The sequence below is a fragment of the Lepisma saccharinum genome, chromosome 12 (genome assembly GCF_977018435.1).
Source record: "Lepisma saccharinum chromosome 12, izLepSacc3.1, whole genome shotgun sequence".
Classification (NCBI taxonomy): Eukaryota; Metazoa; Arthropoda; class Insecta; order Zygentoma; family Lepismatidae; genus Lepisma; species Lepisma saccharinum.
The window spans coordinates 50,718,456-50,734,903 of record NC_139240.1 but is presented as its reverse complement, the minus strand read 5'-3'; the positions used below and the strand labels follow the sequence as shown (position 1 = coordinate 50,734,903).

Sequence of the window (16,448 nt, the reverse complement as noted above, 5' to 3'; positions counted from 1 at the left end):
GACCTAGGGCCAGTATAATCCTCTGTGGGGCTGTATGTGTGTGTGTTGTTGTCCTGAGTTTTGGGTTCATGTGTCCTGAGTGCCCGCCCCTTCTACATCCTCAACATTTAACCCAAGTAAGAATATTTGTCCTCCGACATAAGGGGCCGAGTTAGGGATCGGCCAATCCGGATAAAATTCCATTCGGATTATACGGATATCCTAAATCTCCCGATATCCGCATTATCCGTTGCATCAGTGTTGCCACATGAAGGGAAATTTCCCTTTTGCAGCGAAATTTGGACTGAAGTTTTGGCCAAAAGGGAATTTTGATGAAAAATATCACAATTTCAGAGAAATTTTAAGACTTCTGATATATTATAACAGTTTATGTCAAATTCCAGTTTCATATTCACATTTTTATTTTTTCCTGATCCTTCTTATTTCTGCTCCCTTGAGTATAAACCTGTATCTGTTTATATTTCTCTTAAGTTTACTGTACGTCGCTTTTCTGTATCTTCGATAATTGTAACGATTAGAATTAACGATTTAATGGATTCCTGGGACATCTGACCAGAAAGCGATGAAGCTTACATGTATGTTAAAAATTTGTGCAAACTTTTTTATTCATACGATCATGGACCAACGGAAATTTTACTGCTACTGCCACTGCTAATAATAATAATAATTATTATTATTATTAGATTTGTTTAGGTGAAGGGAAAAATTGTCCAAGAAGGGAAAATTTGCCCCTTGGAAAGGGAAATTGTGGCAACACTGCGTTGCATCCAAAACGGATATCCGATAATTTTGATTTTGTGGTCATCCATAATTCGAGTATATCCCCCCAACTAACCCCAAGGTTCAACCAAACATCCCCCCCTCCCCAGCTACTTTTTTTTCACTTCAAGCCCTGCTAATATTATATTACTTGTGATAAGACCGCACGGGTGAAATCGCAATAGTTAACGCTCTCAGCTTCTGTGTTCAATCCCAGATTGGATTTCTAAAATTTCTGCATCTTTTCCTATTTCAAAGGGTCCCGGGTTTGAATCCTGGCCTGAGCATGCGTGTTCATATTATATAACTCATTCTCATATTCGCGATTACCCAAAACCGGCAGAAATACGAAGTAAAATAAACCAAATAAAAAAAATCCGTTTATAAACATTTGTCTATACCCACGACTCCCTTCATCTAAACAAGCTGAAATATTAGGGCCTATGTATGTTGTAAAAATGATGATGTAAACAAGTTTCCACTTTTATGAGAATGTATAATGCGATGTTGTACAGGTTCCTTGTCACTAAATGATTTGGAATTGTCCTAAAAATATTCCTTCGAGTCGTACGATCATGTAACACCCCAAAACGGGAAATTCAACAACGACAAAAACGTGTTTTATGGCGGTGATGTAATATTTGTTTTGAATTAAGAGATCGAAGCTTCCTCTTAGTGTAACATGGACATTATATCACTTGTTGAGAAGCGCTCTAGAGATGAAAGGAACGGAAATTACGCAAAAACAAAAACAAAATGGCGGAAAACCAGCGAACACTTTTTTCTTTTATTATTGCAAACTTCGTTCCTACTAAGGAGAATGACTTGTTGGTTTGCCATCGATTATACTATACAGACAGTAATACTTATAATTGGAATTTGGACTAACTCAACTTAGGCCTCTACCAATTTCAATGGACATCATTCTTTTACGCAAGCAGTATTGAATTGTGATCATGAGTTTGAATAACAATGGACAACAACAGTGACTACAGGATTGTAATTCACCTCCTTGACAAATGGAAAATTTGCTTACTTTATCATCTTAAGGATTGTGTATATTTCGGTAAGTTTCTAAACGTGGATTCCTCGTGTGTGCGTTGCAGTAGTGTGTGCATAGGCGGATCTGGATATTTTTTCTGACATAGGCACAGATTATGTTGAAAGGATATGCGATATGACACTGGAAATACAATGTGCGTATTTTATTCTGTGTTTGTGTGTGTGTGTTTTAGATTTGATTTTACTTCGCTTTCTTCCACTTTTGGCTAATCGCGAGGATGAGGATGAGTGACGATACGATGAAATTCATGAAGGACTTTCACAAAGAACATCCATACTCAGGTCGGGATTCGAACTCGGAACCCCTGGCGATGCAACGCGCTGTGCTAACCACTCTGCCACGGAGATCGGCGTGTGTGTAAGAGACATATAATATTCACATCAAGACAATTACGAGTGTTCGTTTGAGATCTTATATGAACAGATAAACTAAATCGGAGCTGTACCTTCAAAGTGGGATCCGAACCATTGTGCACTGTACGGTCACCGACAATAAAAATGGGAGACATGGATCCTGAAATACACGCTTCCATGCAAGACGTTGTGTGTGTTGCATATCTCAAATCCACTTATCTGTACACCCAACGGCGAAAGAAACAGTAGGCGAATTGTCCACCACCCTTTTTATTCGGTCTGTATTACTCATTGTGATGACAATGAATTGAAATAATGACGTCAATAAGCAGAGAACAATGCCTGCTTCGAACCAACATAGTTTCATTCCTTAAAACAACACAGGATGTAGAATAAAAAAGGAATTAAAATAGCGGTGGATAATTCGCCTACCATTATCTTTGCCGTTGACTGTATCTACATCAGAAAACGAACCCAAGGACCCTTAGATTATTATAAGGCGATAGCATTCGTAGATTATTGTGAAATATAAGTAGTTCATTGATGTCATTGTGTCCATCAAGGTAACTGTATTGCCTTGTGACCAAGAAGCCTCGGATTCGACTTCAAGTGTCGACCTATTTAAGGGTCTAGGAAAGTCTCAATTAATGTATTTCTGCTAGACTTTGTCCTTAATTTGTTAGAAAGCGGGCAATAAACTGTGACACCTACATCCTGAAATATTGCCTTCCCTGCCATGCGCGTTGCCTAAGTTGCTCGACGATTTTTGTTCATTGCATCCATGCTTAAAAAAAATAGTTCCGCTAAATCCGCCAATGTGTGTATGTGTAATGAGTGGTAAACTCGCTTCCGTAGGTTCTAGGTTCGAGTCATGCCTCAGTAGCGTATACTGAGTCCACACTGTAAAAAAAAATACACTTTCTGCACACTTCCTAGAAACTACTTTTGATCACTTCTTGTACACATTAAATGTGCACAAGAAGTGTACAGGAAGTGCTTCAATAGTGTACACGAAGTGCTAAAAAGTGTACAGGAAGTGTACAAAAAGTGCAGCAAAAGAAGTGTACAGGAAGTGTGCAAGAAGTACTTCCAATATAAAGGTATCCCAAAAGTGTGTAAGAAGTGTGCTGCAGAAACTACTTTTGGTACACTTTACACATTTGGAACACTTGTGAAAATACTTGAGCGACACTTCTTGCACACATGAGATATATCGCAATTCAGTACTCATACTTAGTTTCTAGAATAAAAATACAGTTCACTCACATTTAACTTGACAATTGAAGGAGGAAAAAGCAACAACTTTCAACTGTGAACCTTAAAATTTGTGAGATGCGTGTTTGTTTTTCTGCGACACACGTACCTTCTACTTATATAGTCCAGAATCAAAAAGGTTGCTCATGGGAGATTCACTTTTATTCAATACAGTACATTTTCTTCTTTAATTTGTATCTTAGATGTTCACATATTTTTCGAAGAGTGTTAAAGCACAATTTTTCACTATGATTACAATCGAACGTATCATTATTTGTTGTACAAAAACTTATGTTTCTTGTACACATTTTGACAGAACCATCTAGCGGCCGGTGTAGGAACAACCAGCCCCCCGAAGTTAACGATCTGTTTTGGTGTGCTTTAAAGATGAATAGTTCGATTTAAGAAAATCTATTAATTTCCTCGGAACATTCAACTTTATCCTTCTTCAATTTTAATGAGATTTATCCAATTATCAAATTGGTACATTAAACAAAAAAGTATTGATAGTTTCATGATGCAATGCGATTTCCATGTGTTCCAGGAAAAAAATAGTTATATTTTGTTATTGTTTAATGTTGCTTGCTTTCAAGTGTGTTACTGCTTTATATAATGAAATTGATTTATGTTCATAAGATATTCATTTGTCAAAAAAGTATAAAATAACAATCGATATGACCAACAACACAAAATGAAATCATGTGCTACAAAAGTGTACAAGAAGTGTACAGACTTACTTTAAACAAAAGTGTACTGAAAGCGTTGAAGAAGTGCACACAACTTTGAATGTGTCCCCAAAGTGTGCAACAAGTGTACAAAATTTCGTCATTTCGGGTCGCACACATCTAGAACACTTTAAGTACACTTTTGCAACACCTTCAGTACACATCTTGTGCATATTATATGCAAGAAAGTGTACCAAAAGTGTACAAGAAGTGTATTTTTTTTTACAGTGCAAGATATGGGTTATCTCACTATGTCACGTAGGCTATGAATTGCTAACTCATAAGAAATCAGGTTGCCAACTCATAGGAAATCAGGTTGCCAACTCATTAAGAAATCAGGTTGCCAACTCATAGGAAATCAGGTTGCCTTCTCATAAGAAATCAGGTTGCCAACTCATAGGAAATCAGATTGCCTTCTCATAAGAAATCAGGTTGCCAACTCATAAGAAATCAGGTAGCCAACTTCAGAATCACCATCATCATCTGACTGATATGAATAATTTTATTTTCAATTTCTGATCGATTTTTCTCCTGTATTTTATTATCTAGACTTCAGGGTTCGCAGATATCCTAGCTAGCCTAGAATATACGCTCCTGTCATGGCTTAAGCACGGATCGTTTCTTTGTGATTTTCCCTTCATCCCTTTCATCTGATCACCATTCATTCTTATGAAAATTAGCCAAAAATTGCTACATTGAACATTACTTTGATTTTTGACACACACACACACATTCCGCACATAATGCAACAAGTTATGGAGGCTCATAGTGGGTGTGGAGGTATCGGTTCCACACATTCTCGATCTCAACGGATCTCTGCCATTTGTGGAGGTGATGTGATCAGCAGCACACTCCAGGTAACCATTTGAAAGAGGCTGAGTGAACCCAAGAGCAGCCCGATGCAGAACTTCCCTCCTCAGAGCACGCACCTCGTGAATCGAACCTGGGTCTCCTGTGTGGCAGTCAGACGCCATATATCGTCGGTCCGTAAAAGGTAAAGTACCCAAATAAGTGACAGGTCCCCAATAAGAGTCACTCCAGTATTGTTTTGGTTGGTAAACTTTCATTTGTCCAACTTGGTTCAAAGTTTAAACAAAAACACTTTAATTTCATCTGAAAATGTCAAATAAATAATAAGAATTTGATGTTGATAGGAGTTAGATCACTATTGCATTGACCCTTCAATTTTAAAATGTTCCTAAATTTATGAAAGTGTATGTGATTCAACAATGTTATGTGCATCTTCAATTTTCAGATCAGTAATGCTACTGTTTTGTCTATATTTACAAATGAATGTAAAAAATGCACGTATCTCTTGTTTGGAACCCCTTTGCAAAACACAATTCTTTCCATTTTTCACAAAATTTAAATAATAATAATAATACGTATTACTATTATCTGAAAACTTTATTGTGAATTCTAAAAGTAGACAAGATGCTATGTGTATTCTACCCATTCAGATTAAAAATATTCATTTCCACCTTCATTTATAGGCAGTTAACAAAAAGTGTATCTTATTTGGGTACTTAGGAAATTTTCTGGGGAAGTCAAGGTATACTGTAAGAAAAGAAATAACTGGACAACACAAATATTGTATTTTTCCAGAACTTCATATTTTAACAGCTCCAGAAGCGGAAACTGTGCGTCCAGCGTGAAATTGAGGTCTCCGGTTCGTAACAGACCAGTTCTGTGACGTAACACGTAAATAAAAATATCATTGACACCGGAAACCGAGGATCGTGTTATGGTTCAAAAGGCGAGGTGTCCCGCTTCACACATTGTCCGCTAATTGCTGGTGAAAGCTCCCGTACAATGGTAGCAAGCTGAGGACCTATTTACTGAAGGCCTTAAAAAAAAAGGAACGATGCTGTTACCTTAGACGTGTGGCGTGTTCACAACTTTTTCTTTTAACGCACCAATCAAATCTTACGAGGGATAAAAAATGCTTAACGGTTTCTTGAAGTTTCCTTTAGTGTAATGTGGACAATTATATCACTTTAGCTGTGAGGTACTGTAAAGTAAGCATTTTATCATTCTCGTCTTCTGCTTGCGATAATTATCTAATTTACAATTTCCTTCAAAATAGGAAGATAGAGGAAGAGACAGGAAGAAAAAGAGAGGGAGAGAGAGAAATGGAAATGGAGAGAGACGAAATAGAACTAGAAAGAAATAAAGAGACAGGGAGAGACAGGCCCGTAGCCAGGCAGGGGCCAGGGTGGGCTCAGCCCCCCTGGAACTGGCGTCAGCCCCCCCTGGCACTGCCATCAGCCCCCCTTTACATTAGGTAAACTATTTTGCATAATTTGCTTGCAGTGAAGAGTGAAACATATTCCACAGAATATGAACAGTATCTATTACATTCGCTCATTTTGTTTATGAGCAGAAGTAGCTGTAAGTATTTAGAATATTCTCTAGACTTCAGAAAGTTCTTTCATAGGGGAGCTTCTTTATCTGTACCATCACTGTCCCTGTTGCAACCTCCCGTTTAGACAGAAATGTGTGACTTTGATGTCATCATGCAAGTTCCCTCCGCATCTGCATCAAAGGTCAACAACAGCTCCCAAGTTTTGGGAAGGAAGGGGAGTTTAATTGCTTCGGCCGGGGGTGGAATATACTGTAGGCACTGTGATTAAATATTGTGCGTTTTTTGTGTGTGATATACATATCTGTATCGTCTAAAATAGTATGGGGTGTGTAAGGGATAATTTCCGTATCAGTCAATTAACACTTCAAGAGATATTTTAAAAGATGTAGAAAAATGTAGTATTTGTGTAGTATATGATATTTATAAATGAATGAGTGCCCCCCCACACACATAATTTACCTTCATTTAATATTTTTTTTAAAAAATGAACTTGGTTTAAAAAGCCCCCCTGGAGATCAATTCTAGCTACGGGCGTGGGGAGAGATGGTGAATGTAAAAAGAGGAGAGAAAAGAAAAGGAGGGAGACAGAGATAGAAGGAAAAAATGAAGGAAAAAGAGAGGGCGAGACAGAAGAAAAGAAGGGAGAATGAAGAGAAAGAAAAAAAGAGAAAGATAGAAAGAGAATGGAAGAGTTAGACAGAAGAAAAGAAGGGAGAATGAAAAGAGTGAAAAAGAGAGGGAGACAGAGATAAAAGGAAAAAATGAAGGAAAAAGAGATGGTGAGACAGAAGAATAGAGAGAAAGATAGAAAGAGAATGGAAGAGAGGGAGACAGAAGAAAAGAAGGGAGAATGAAAAGAAAGAAAAAAGAGAGGGAGACAGAGATAGAAGGAAAAAATGAAGTAAAAAGAGAAGGTGAGACAGAAGAAAAGAAGGGAGAATGAAGAGAAAGAAAAAGAGAGAAAGATAGAAAGAGAATGGAAGAGAGGGAGACAGAAGAAAAGAAGGGAGAATGAAAAAAAAGAGAGGGAGACAGAGATAGAAGGAAAAAATTAAAGAAAAAGATAGGGTGAGTGAAGAAAAGAAGGGAGAATGAAGAGAAAGAAAAAGAGGGAAAGATTGAAAGATAATAGACGAGTTAGAGACAGAAGAAAAGAATGGGGAATGAAAACAAAGAAAAAGAGAAAGATAGAAAGAGTAAGGGGAGAGAGAAAAAGAAAGAGAGGGAGACAGAAGAAAATAAGGGAGAATGAAAGAGAAAGAAATAAAGAGAAAAGTGGGAGAGAGAAGACAAAAGATAAACAAAGAAAGAGAGAAAAATTACTCTGTGCAGTTTATTTCTTCTCTCTATCTCTTTCATTCTTTCCTCTTCTCTTTCTATTATTTACATATTAAAAAAGGAGAGCGAGAAGGAACGATAAATAAAGAGAGATATAGTTAAGAGCTCGCTGTTCATTATACTCTTCTCTTTTTAGTGTTTTAGGTTTCGTGTGTACTTGTCGAACCACTTTGCATTGTACCTCCAGTGAGTATCGAACCAAGGACTCCTTGAATACAAGCCGACCTTGCGTGCGCGCTCGCGCGTCTGTGTAGATATGACACAAAAAAACATAGATTTGAAGCTAAAAAGGAACATTCTTTCTCAGGAAATAGAATTAGTAACTTATACGGAGCAGTAAGCAGGGACGATTTCTAGAGGGAGGTAGGGGACTAGTTGGTTACAAGATTTGTAACAAATCTCTCGAAACGTGGCGTTGGCCGCTCCCCGTGGCGTAGTGGTTAGCACACGACGCCAGGGATCTCGGGTTCGAATCCCAGCCTGGGCATGGATGTTTGCGAGGGTCCATTCGTCAATTTCATCATATCATCACTCATCCCCATCTTCGCAAATTAGCCAAAAGTGGCACAAAAGCGAAGTGAAATATAGCAAATCTTAGAATAAGCACGAACATTGCATAATAATCGGAATTGGACCTACAGTTTAAAGTTAGATCCGTGCCACTGGGCAAAGTACCTCCAACGGGGATCAAACCCGGAATCTTTTGATTGCAATGTGTAAGTGTCAGCCACTATACTGTCAAAAGTTCCATGAATTGCTGTGGTTGAGTTGTGTTTTGCCGACCTCCGTCGCGGAGTGGTTAGCACGGCGAGCTACGACTTCAGGGGGTTCAAGGTTCGAATCCGGCCTGGGCGTTCTTTGTCACCGTCCCTTCAATTTCATCCTATCGTCACTCATTCTCATCGTCGCGACTCGTGACAGAGAAGCGGCGTAAAATCAAGTATTCAATCAATCGAGTTGTGTTTTAAAGTTCACTTTACTATAGCGAGGCTCTGGCGTCTGAACTTACACCCAGTATAATTTTGTGTGGGGTTCGTGTTGTGTCGGCCATAAATGCTTTTCATTGTCCCTTCATCCATTCCATCTTATGGCCATTCATTCCCCATCTTATAGCTATTAGCTAAAAGTGGCAGAAAAGCGAAGTAAAATACATCAATGAAGTCCACTTGATGCAGAGATATGCTAATCGGTATTGTACCTACAGTTTAAAGTTGGATCCGAACCACTGTGGCTCCACCGGGTATCGAACCCAGAACCCATTGCAAGGCAGTGACATTAGCACTACGCGATCGGGAAGGCACCAGGAAGTGCTGCGTCCGCACAAACTTTCACCAGTCATTTGTCTAACTTAGATGGCGCATCTGCGTCGGGTGGGGGAGGGGGTCGAACAGAGGTCCGTCGATCCCCTGAAATTGGCATAATTTATTTCAAGTTAGAAAAAACAACAGAAAGCTTGTTACTTTTACTGTTAATAATATAAATTAAGTTCAGTATTCGAACAGAAGAACTAAGTGAAAAATGCGTTATATCGAAAACATGAGTGTAAAATAAAATAACGAGTTAGGCTATTTTTTCATCTTCTGACATTTAAACCAGATGATAAACTGTTTCACAGTTCCAAAAATTCCAAAAATTAAGAGTTTTATGCGAGTCGTCCCAGAAGATAAACAAAATGGCAAAGATATTCTCCTTTTAAAGCTTTTTGTTAAACGAGGTGTGCAAAGGTTAATAACTAAATATAATAATATGCATTTCGGTACACTAACTGCACGAAATGTAAAAAAAAAAAAAACATAAAAGAACGTTTGTGCTGGATATTCCTCACTTCGTACATAGAGACCAAAGGATATAATATAAAGGTAAAGTGCTCTTCTGTGCTTAGCATCACGCCATGAAGGCGTATAGGGGGTGTGGGAGTAACGCCCCACACTTTCTTGATCCGGTCGTGAGTGAGGGTGATGTGATCAGCATCACGCCCCTGACCGCCTTTACCCCCCAGGGTTTCCCCCAGGTACCCATGTCATTCGATATGATAATAATAATAATACGTTTGGAATAAAATGTCCTATTATTAGTTAGGCAAAGGCAAAGTAAAGATCCCCTTGCATATAGCACCGTGGCATGAAGGCACATTTAAGGGATGTTGGGGTAGGGCAGCACACTTTCTCGATCTAGTCCTTTTTTTTTTGGAGGTGATGTGATCAGCACCACGCTCCAGCTCGCCTTTACCCCCTTAGTACCCATTAATTTGAGGTTAGGTGAGCCCCAGAGTCGCTTTATGCGGGGACAAAGCCGGAAAATTCCGATGTTAGATCACCCAGCCCGGGAATCGAACCTGGCAGTCAGACCGACTTTTTTTCTTCTATTAAAAGGAATATCCGTAATCGCTAGTATCCCCCGTATTTTCACGTTTTTTCAAATGTAAATTTCCTCTGTATTCTCATTTGGACAAACACAATCATCCATGTCCGAACAGGGATTCGAACCCGGGACCTCCGGCTTCGTAGCGCGCTGCAATAACCACTTTTTTTCTATTTTATTAAAGGAATACCCCTATTCGGTGGTATCCCCCGTCATTCACACTTTTTCTCAACATTCGTACATATCAGTTATTCTCTTTATTCTCATTTTACGGACAACACAAACATAGTCCTAGCCGGGATTCGAACCCGAGCACGCTATGCTAACCACTCCGCCACGAAGGCGTACAGCCAGACTCGACCACCGAGGCTTAGTTATTACTATTGTTGTTATTTCGACTTTTCAAATTTAATCGATTGACTGACCCCCCTACACACATTTCTGCCGACTCCCATGAGGGGTGGAAAATCTGATTGTGTAACAGCATCCATCGGAGAACAGACAAAAACACCATCGACCCGCGCTTGCGTGACCACGGGACTGGAACATCATAAAGCAGGTGTTATGCTGACTTGGCAAGTGTTGTTATCGGGCCGTTCTTGTTTTCGGAGCGAATAATGTCGTCACTTCCTGTAGGCGAGGCAGCGCTAACAAACGCAAGCGGAAGACCCTACGGGCAGCTAAGGTCAGGGGACACGTTCCCACAGTTCAAAATCGCTTCGGTTGCGGATGACTTGGGTGGACGCCCTCTATTCAGTGCTGGGATCCATCGCAACTGACCCCCGCTGTCTACCAACGCAACTCCCCCTCCCCCTCTTGCCTACCATGTACGGGCTCGCCCAATTAACTCTTTGCTCCCGGCGCGGTGAGCCATTGTTCGATCCTCCCGGGAATCCCGTTACGCTCTCGATGGAGTAGTGCGTAATCTGTTCTTGTAATTATTTACAATCTCTACGCTCCCACCTGTAGGGATCCTTGCTTGTATTGACAATTTGATATGGTGTATTTAAACCGTTAGTATTATCTCGGCGACGAGGATGCTTGAATTTTATTTCAATTGTTCTTCAGTTCATGCAGATAGGTTGATCGGGACTGGACACACAGTTTAAATTGGGATCCCAATCAATGTGCCTCATCCGTGAATCGAACCCGGGACCTCTTGATTACAAGGCTATGAAGTTCCCACTTAACAATTTCCCGAAAAGGAAAACCTCTAAGCGGTAGTTTCGACTGTTATTCTATTTTTAACATATATCAGTTCTCAGTTCTGAGACTTCAATCTACACAAACATCCTTGTTTCACCTGGGATGCGAACCCCTGGCGTCGTAGCGTCCTGTGCTAACCACTTTTTCACGGAGCTCGCCAAAAAAAGTACAAGTCATCTCTTGCGAGGATCGAACCTACGACCTTTGGATTAGAAGTACAACGCGCTATCCTATGCGCCAAATGGACCCTTGAAAATTCATCACCGATTGTTATTTATAGATTGGAACACAAGCTCCTTTACATAAGTTCGAAAAATAATAATAACTCATCCCTTGTGGGGATCGAACCCACGACCTTTGGATTTGAAGTACAACGCGCTATCCTCTGCGCCAAGGGGACCGTTAAATATTCATCACCGATTGTTCTTTATAGGTTGGAAGACAAGCTCTTTTCCATAAGATCGAAAAATAATAATAACTCATCCCTTGTGGGGATCGAACCCACGACCTTTGGATTAGAAGTCCAACGCGCTATCCTCTGCGCCAAAGGGACCGTTAAATATTCATCACCGATTGTTCTTTATAGATTGGAAGACAAGCTCTTTTCCATAAGTTCGAAAAATAATAATAACTCATCCCTTGTGGGGATCGAACCCACGACCTTTGGATTAGAAGTCCAACGCGCTATCCTCTGCGCCAAAAGGACCGTTAAATATTCATCACCGATTGTTCTTTATAGATTGGGAGACAAGCTCTTTTCCATAAGATCGAAAAATAATAATAACTCATCCCTTGTGGGGATCGAACCCACGACCTTTGGATTAGAAGTCCAACGCGCTATCCTCTGCGCCAAAGGGACCGTTAAATATTCATCACCGATTGTTCTTTATAGGTTGGAATACAACCTCTTTTCCATAAGTTCGAAAAATAATAATAACTCATCCCTTGTGGGAATCGAACCCACGACCTTTGGATTAGAAGTCCAACGCGCTATCCTCTGCGCCAAAGGGACCATTAATATTCATCACCGATTGTTCTTTATAGATTGGAAGACAAGCTCTTTTCCATAAGATGGAAAAATAATAACAACTCATCCCTTGTGTGGATCGAACCCACGACCTTTGGATTAAAAGTCCAACGCGCTATCCTCTGCGCCAAAGGGACCGTTAAATATTCATGACCGATTGTTCTTTATAGATTGGAAGACAAGCTATTTTCCATAAGATCGAAAAATAATAATAACTCATCCCTTGTGGGGATCGAACCCACGACCTTTGGATTAGAAGTCCAACGCGCTATCCTCTGCGCCAAAGGGACGTTAAAGGTTCTTCACCGATTGTTCTTTATAGATTGGAAGACAAGCTATTTTCCATAAGTTCGAAAAATAATAATAATAATTCATCCCTTGTGGGGATCCAAACCACGACCTTTGGATTAGAAGTACAACGCGCTATCCTCTGCGCCAAGGGGACCGTTAAATATTCATCACCGATTGTTCTTTATAGGTTGGAAGACAAGCTCTTTTCCATAAGTTCGAAAAATAATAATAACTCATCCCTTGTGGGAATCGAACCCACGACCTTTGGATTAGAAGTCCAACGTGCTATCCTCTGCGCCAAAGAGACCGTTAAAGATTCATCACCGATTGTTCTTTATAGATTGGAAGACAAGCTATTTTCCATAAGATCGAAAAATAACAATAACTCATCCCTTGTGGGGATCGAACCCACGACCTTTGGATTAGAAGTCCAACGCGCTATCCTCCGCGCCAAAGGGACGGTAAAGGTTCTTCACCGATTGTTCTTTATAGATTGGAAGACAAGCTATTTTCCATAAGTTCGAAAAATAATAATAATAATTCATCCCTTGTGGGGATCCAAACCACGACCTTTGGATTTGAAGTACAACGCGCTATCCTCTGCGCCAAGGGGACCGTTAAATATTCATCACCGATTGTTCTTTATAGGTTGGAAGACAAGCTCTTTACCATAAGTTCGAAAAATAATAATAACTCATCCCTTGTGAGGATCGAACCTACGACCTTTGGATTAGAAGTCCAACGCGCTATCCTCTGCGCCAAAGGGACCGTTAGGTATTTGTCACCGATTGTTCTTTATAGGTTGGAATACAAGCTCTTTAACATAAGTTCGAAAAATAATAATAACTCATCCCTTGTGGGGATCGAACCCACGACCTTTGGATTAGAAGTCCAACGCGCTATCCTCTGCGCCAAAGGGACCGTTAGGTATTTGTCACCGATTGTTCTTTATAGGTTGGAAGACAAGCTCTTTAACATAAGTTCGAAAAATAATAATAACTCATCCCTTGTGGGGATCGAACCCACGACCTTTGGATTAGAAGTCCAACGCGCTATCCTCTGCGCCAAAGGGACCGTTAAATATTCATCACCGATTGTTCTTTATAGGTTGGAAGACAAGCTCTTTTCCATAAGTTCGAAAAATAATAATAACTCATACCTTGTGGGGATCGAACCCACGACCTTTGGATTAGAAGTCCAACGCGCTATCCTCTGCGCCAAAGGGACCGTTAAATATTCATCACCGATTGTTCTTTATAGATTGGAAGACAAGCTCTTTTCCATAAGATCGAAAAAAAATAATAACTCATCCCTTGTGGGGATCGAACCCACGACCTTTGGATTAGAAGTTCAACGCGCTATCCTCTGCGCCAAAGGGACCGTTAAATATTCATCACCGATTGTTCTTTATAGATTGGAAGACAAGCTATTTTCCATAAGTTCGAAAAATAATAATAATAATAATTCATCCCTTGTGGGGATCCAAACCACGACCTTTGGATTAGAAGTCCAACGCGCTATCCTCTGCGCCAAAGGGACCGTTAAATATTCATCACCGATTGTTCTTTATAGATTGGAAGACAAGCTCTTTTCCATAAGATCGAAAAATAATAATAACTCATCCCTTGTGGGGATCGAACCCACGACCTTTGGATTAGAAGTCCAACGCGCTATCCTCTGCGCCAAAGGGACGTTAAAGGTTCTTCACCGATTGTTCTTTATAGATTGGAAGACAAGCTATTTTCCATAAGTTCGAAAAATAATAGTAATAATTCATCCCTTGTGGGGATCCAAACCACGACCTTTGGATTAGAAGTCCAACGCGCTATCCTCTGCGCCAAAGGGACCGTTAAAGATTCATCACCGATTGTTCTTTATAGATTGGAAGACAAGCTATTTTCCATAAGTTCGAAAAATAATAATAATAATAATTCATCCCTTGTGGGGATCCAAACCACGACCTTTGGATTAGAAGTCCAACGCGCTATCCTCTGCGCCAAAGGGACCGTTAAATATTCATCACCGATTGTTCTTTATAGATTGGAAGACAAGCTCTTTTCCATAAGATCGAAAAATAATAACAACTCATCCCTTGTGGGGATCGAACCCACGACCTTTGGATTAGAAGTCCAACGCGCTATCCTCTGCGCCAAAGGGACGTTAAAGGTTCTTCACCGATTGTTCTTTATAGATTGGAAGACAAGCTATTTTCCATAAGTTCGAAAAATAATAATAATAATTCATCCCTTGTGGGGATCCAAACCACGACCTTTGGATTAGAAGTCCAACGCGCTATCCTCTGCGCCAAAGGGACCGTTATTCATCACCGATTGTTCTTTATAGATTGGAAGACAAGCTCTTTTCCATAAGTTCGAAAAATAATAATAACTGATTCCTTGTGGGGATGCTTGATGCTGAAACTGGCATTAGTTTTCTCACATCACGCAAGAATTTTTTACAATTCATGATTTATATATGTGGGTTGTGGTATGCACATTTCAGTGCAATTGAAGTGATTGTCGCTAGATATCACTGGTACGTTTCAAAATTATTCAACAAGTAATAAAGACGAATAAGCTTTAAACACAGAGAAGTTTTGATTTATTTAAATTTGATACAGGAAAGTTTACTGATGAAAGAATTAAGAAAGATTACCAAATTAAACTGTCAAATAGATTTGATGTTTTGTAGGATTTAAATGATGATGAAAATATAAATGAAACAGACGTAAATAAAAATTGGGAGCACATACGTAATGCAATAGAAGCAGCAGCTAAAGAAAGTATAAGATACCGTAAACCGAGAAAAAGTAAGCCATGGTTTGATAATGAATGTCATAATCTAATAGAAATAAGAAATCAGGCTAGACTTAGGTGGTTAAAGTGAAGTGTTACTTCTGTTCCTGTGAAATTGTAGGTCGAAATATTAGAAACAAGAAGAGGATAGTGTATCCCAATATTCCCTCTGCAATGAGACCTGTCTTGCACGGTCCAGACTTGCCTGTACCGATGGGGATATATAACTGCAATAAAAAAGAGTCTGTCTTTGTCCCGGATGAGAAGGAGCATGATTTCTGGTCTGCAAACGGCATTAAAGAAGGTAACTAAACCCCGAGACAGATTAAGTTTGCAGCAGGTTTTATATATTAATCCACGTGAAAACAGCGCTCAGCATCTTCCGTGCCAGTCTTGGCTCAACCGCTGGGCTGTTCATGTCACAGGCAGCGAGAAAATCGGCAGTATTGCAGCGGCACTATATTCTAGCCGCTCGTTTGGGTCTATATATGCGAAAAGTTGCTGCAAAGTTAACCTGTCGCGGGGCTTAGGCCTTGCTAGGCTCAAAGTAGTTTGTGATTTGTATCGCCTCAAGAACTATTTATGAAGTACGATGACCCCAAAGCGTCTTAATTCTGTGGCACTGTCTCAAGTACATAAGGAAAATGTATAATATTGACACTAAATGGATCATGAAATATTTCATTGATTTTGTTTCCCTTCGTTAAAGTCGAGTAGAAATTGAAAATATTTTGTTTTGCAATATGCCACTCTATTATTTAATGAGGATTGGTATTTATTTTACTTATATCTGTAAACATATGTGTAAAACTTCACACTGCATTACTGTGGCTAGTGTTATATATTTATACAATGCGTAATCAATGTTAGAAAATACGTTTGTGTGAGCATGTGAGAAGATATTAAACACC

General features: G+C 39.7%; 1 protein-coding gene and 18 non-coding genes across 19 annotated transcripts in view; all 19 read right to left on the bottom strand.

Moving 5' to 3' along the window:
- LOC145996058 (uncharacterized) overlaps positions 1-16,448 on the bottom strand; it is a 502,345-nt gene that overhangs the window by 156,791 nt on the left and 329,106 nt on the right. The gene's annotated exons all lie outside the window — the stretch shown is intronic.
- On the bottom strand, positions 11,905-11,977 carry TRNAR-UCU (transfer RNA arginine (anticodon UCU)). Its single transcript has one exon. It is a non-coding gene; the product is annotated as a tRNA-Arg (tRNA).
- TRNAR-UCU (transfer RNA arginine (anticodon UCU)) lies at positions 12,058-12,130 on the bottom strand. Its single transcript has one exon. It is a non-coding gene; the product is annotated as a tRNA-Arg (tRNA).
- TRNAR-UCU (transfer RNA arginine (anticodon UCU)) lies at positions 12,211-12,283 on the bottom strand. The gene has a single exon. It is a non-coding gene; the product is annotated as a tRNA-Arg (tRNA).
- Positions 12,364-12,436, bottom strand: TRNAR-UCU (transfer RNA arginine (anticodon UCU)). The gene has a single exon. It is a non-coding gene; the product is annotated as a tRNA-Arg (tRNA).
- On the bottom strand, positions 12,669-12,741 carry TRNAR-UCU (transfer RNA arginine (anticodon UCU)). The gene has a single exon. It is a non-coding gene; the product is annotated as a tRNA-Arg (tRNA).
- TRNAR-UCU (transfer RNA arginine (anticodon UCU)) lies at positions 12,977-13,049 on the bottom strand. Its single transcript has one exon. It is a non-coding gene; the product is annotated as a tRNA-Arg (tRNA).
- Positions 13,130-13,202, bottom strand: TRNAR-UCU (transfer RNA arginine (anticodon UCU)). The gene has a single exon. It is a non-coding gene; the product is annotated as a tRNA-Arg (tRNA).
- TRNAR-UCU (transfer RNA arginine (anticodon UCU)) lies at positions 13,438-13,510 on the bottom strand. The gene has a single exon. It is a non-coding gene; the product is annotated as a tRNA-Arg (tRNA).
- TRNAR-UCU (transfer RNA arginine (anticodon UCU)) lies at positions 13,591-13,663 on the bottom strand. The gene has a single exon. It is a non-coding gene; the product is annotated as a tRNA-Arg (tRNA).
- On the bottom strand, positions 13,744-13,816 carry TRNAR-UCU (transfer RNA arginine (anticodon UCU)). Its single transcript has one exon. It is a non-coding gene; the product is annotated as a tRNA-Arg (tRNA).
- On the bottom strand, positions 13,897-13,969 carry TRNAR-UCU (transfer RNA arginine (anticodon UCU)). Its single transcript has one exon. It is a non-coding gene; the product is annotated as a tRNA-Arg (tRNA).
- Positions 14,050-14,122, bottom strand: TRNAR-UCU (transfer RNA arginine (anticodon UCU)). Its single transcript has one exon. It is a non-coding gene; the product is annotated as a tRNA-Arg (tRNA).
- TRNAR-UCU (transfer RNA arginine (anticodon UCU)) lies at positions 14,209-14,281 on the bottom strand. Its single transcript has one exon. It is a non-coding gene; the product is annotated as a tRNA-Arg (tRNA).
- Positions 14,362-14,434, bottom strand: TRNAR-UCU (transfer RNA arginine (anticodon UCU)). The gene has a single exon. It is a non-coding gene; the product is annotated as a tRNA-Arg (tRNA).
- TRNAR-UCU (transfer RNA arginine (anticodon UCU)) lies at positions 14,517-14,589 on the bottom strand. The gene has a single exon. It is a non-coding gene; the product is annotated as a tRNA-Arg (tRNA).
- On the bottom strand, positions 14,676-14,748 carry TRNAR-UCU (transfer RNA arginine (anticodon UCU)). Its single transcript has one exon. It is a non-coding gene; the product is annotated as a tRNA-Arg (tRNA).
- TRNAR-UCU (transfer RNA arginine (anticodon UCU)) lies at positions 14,829-14,901 on the bottom strand. Its single transcript has one exon. It is a non-coding gene; the product is annotated as a tRNA-Arg (tRNA).
- Positions 14,984-15,056, bottom strand: TRNAR-UCU (transfer RNA arginine (anticodon UCU)). The gene has a single exon. It is a non-coding gene; the product is annotated as a tRNA-Arg (tRNA).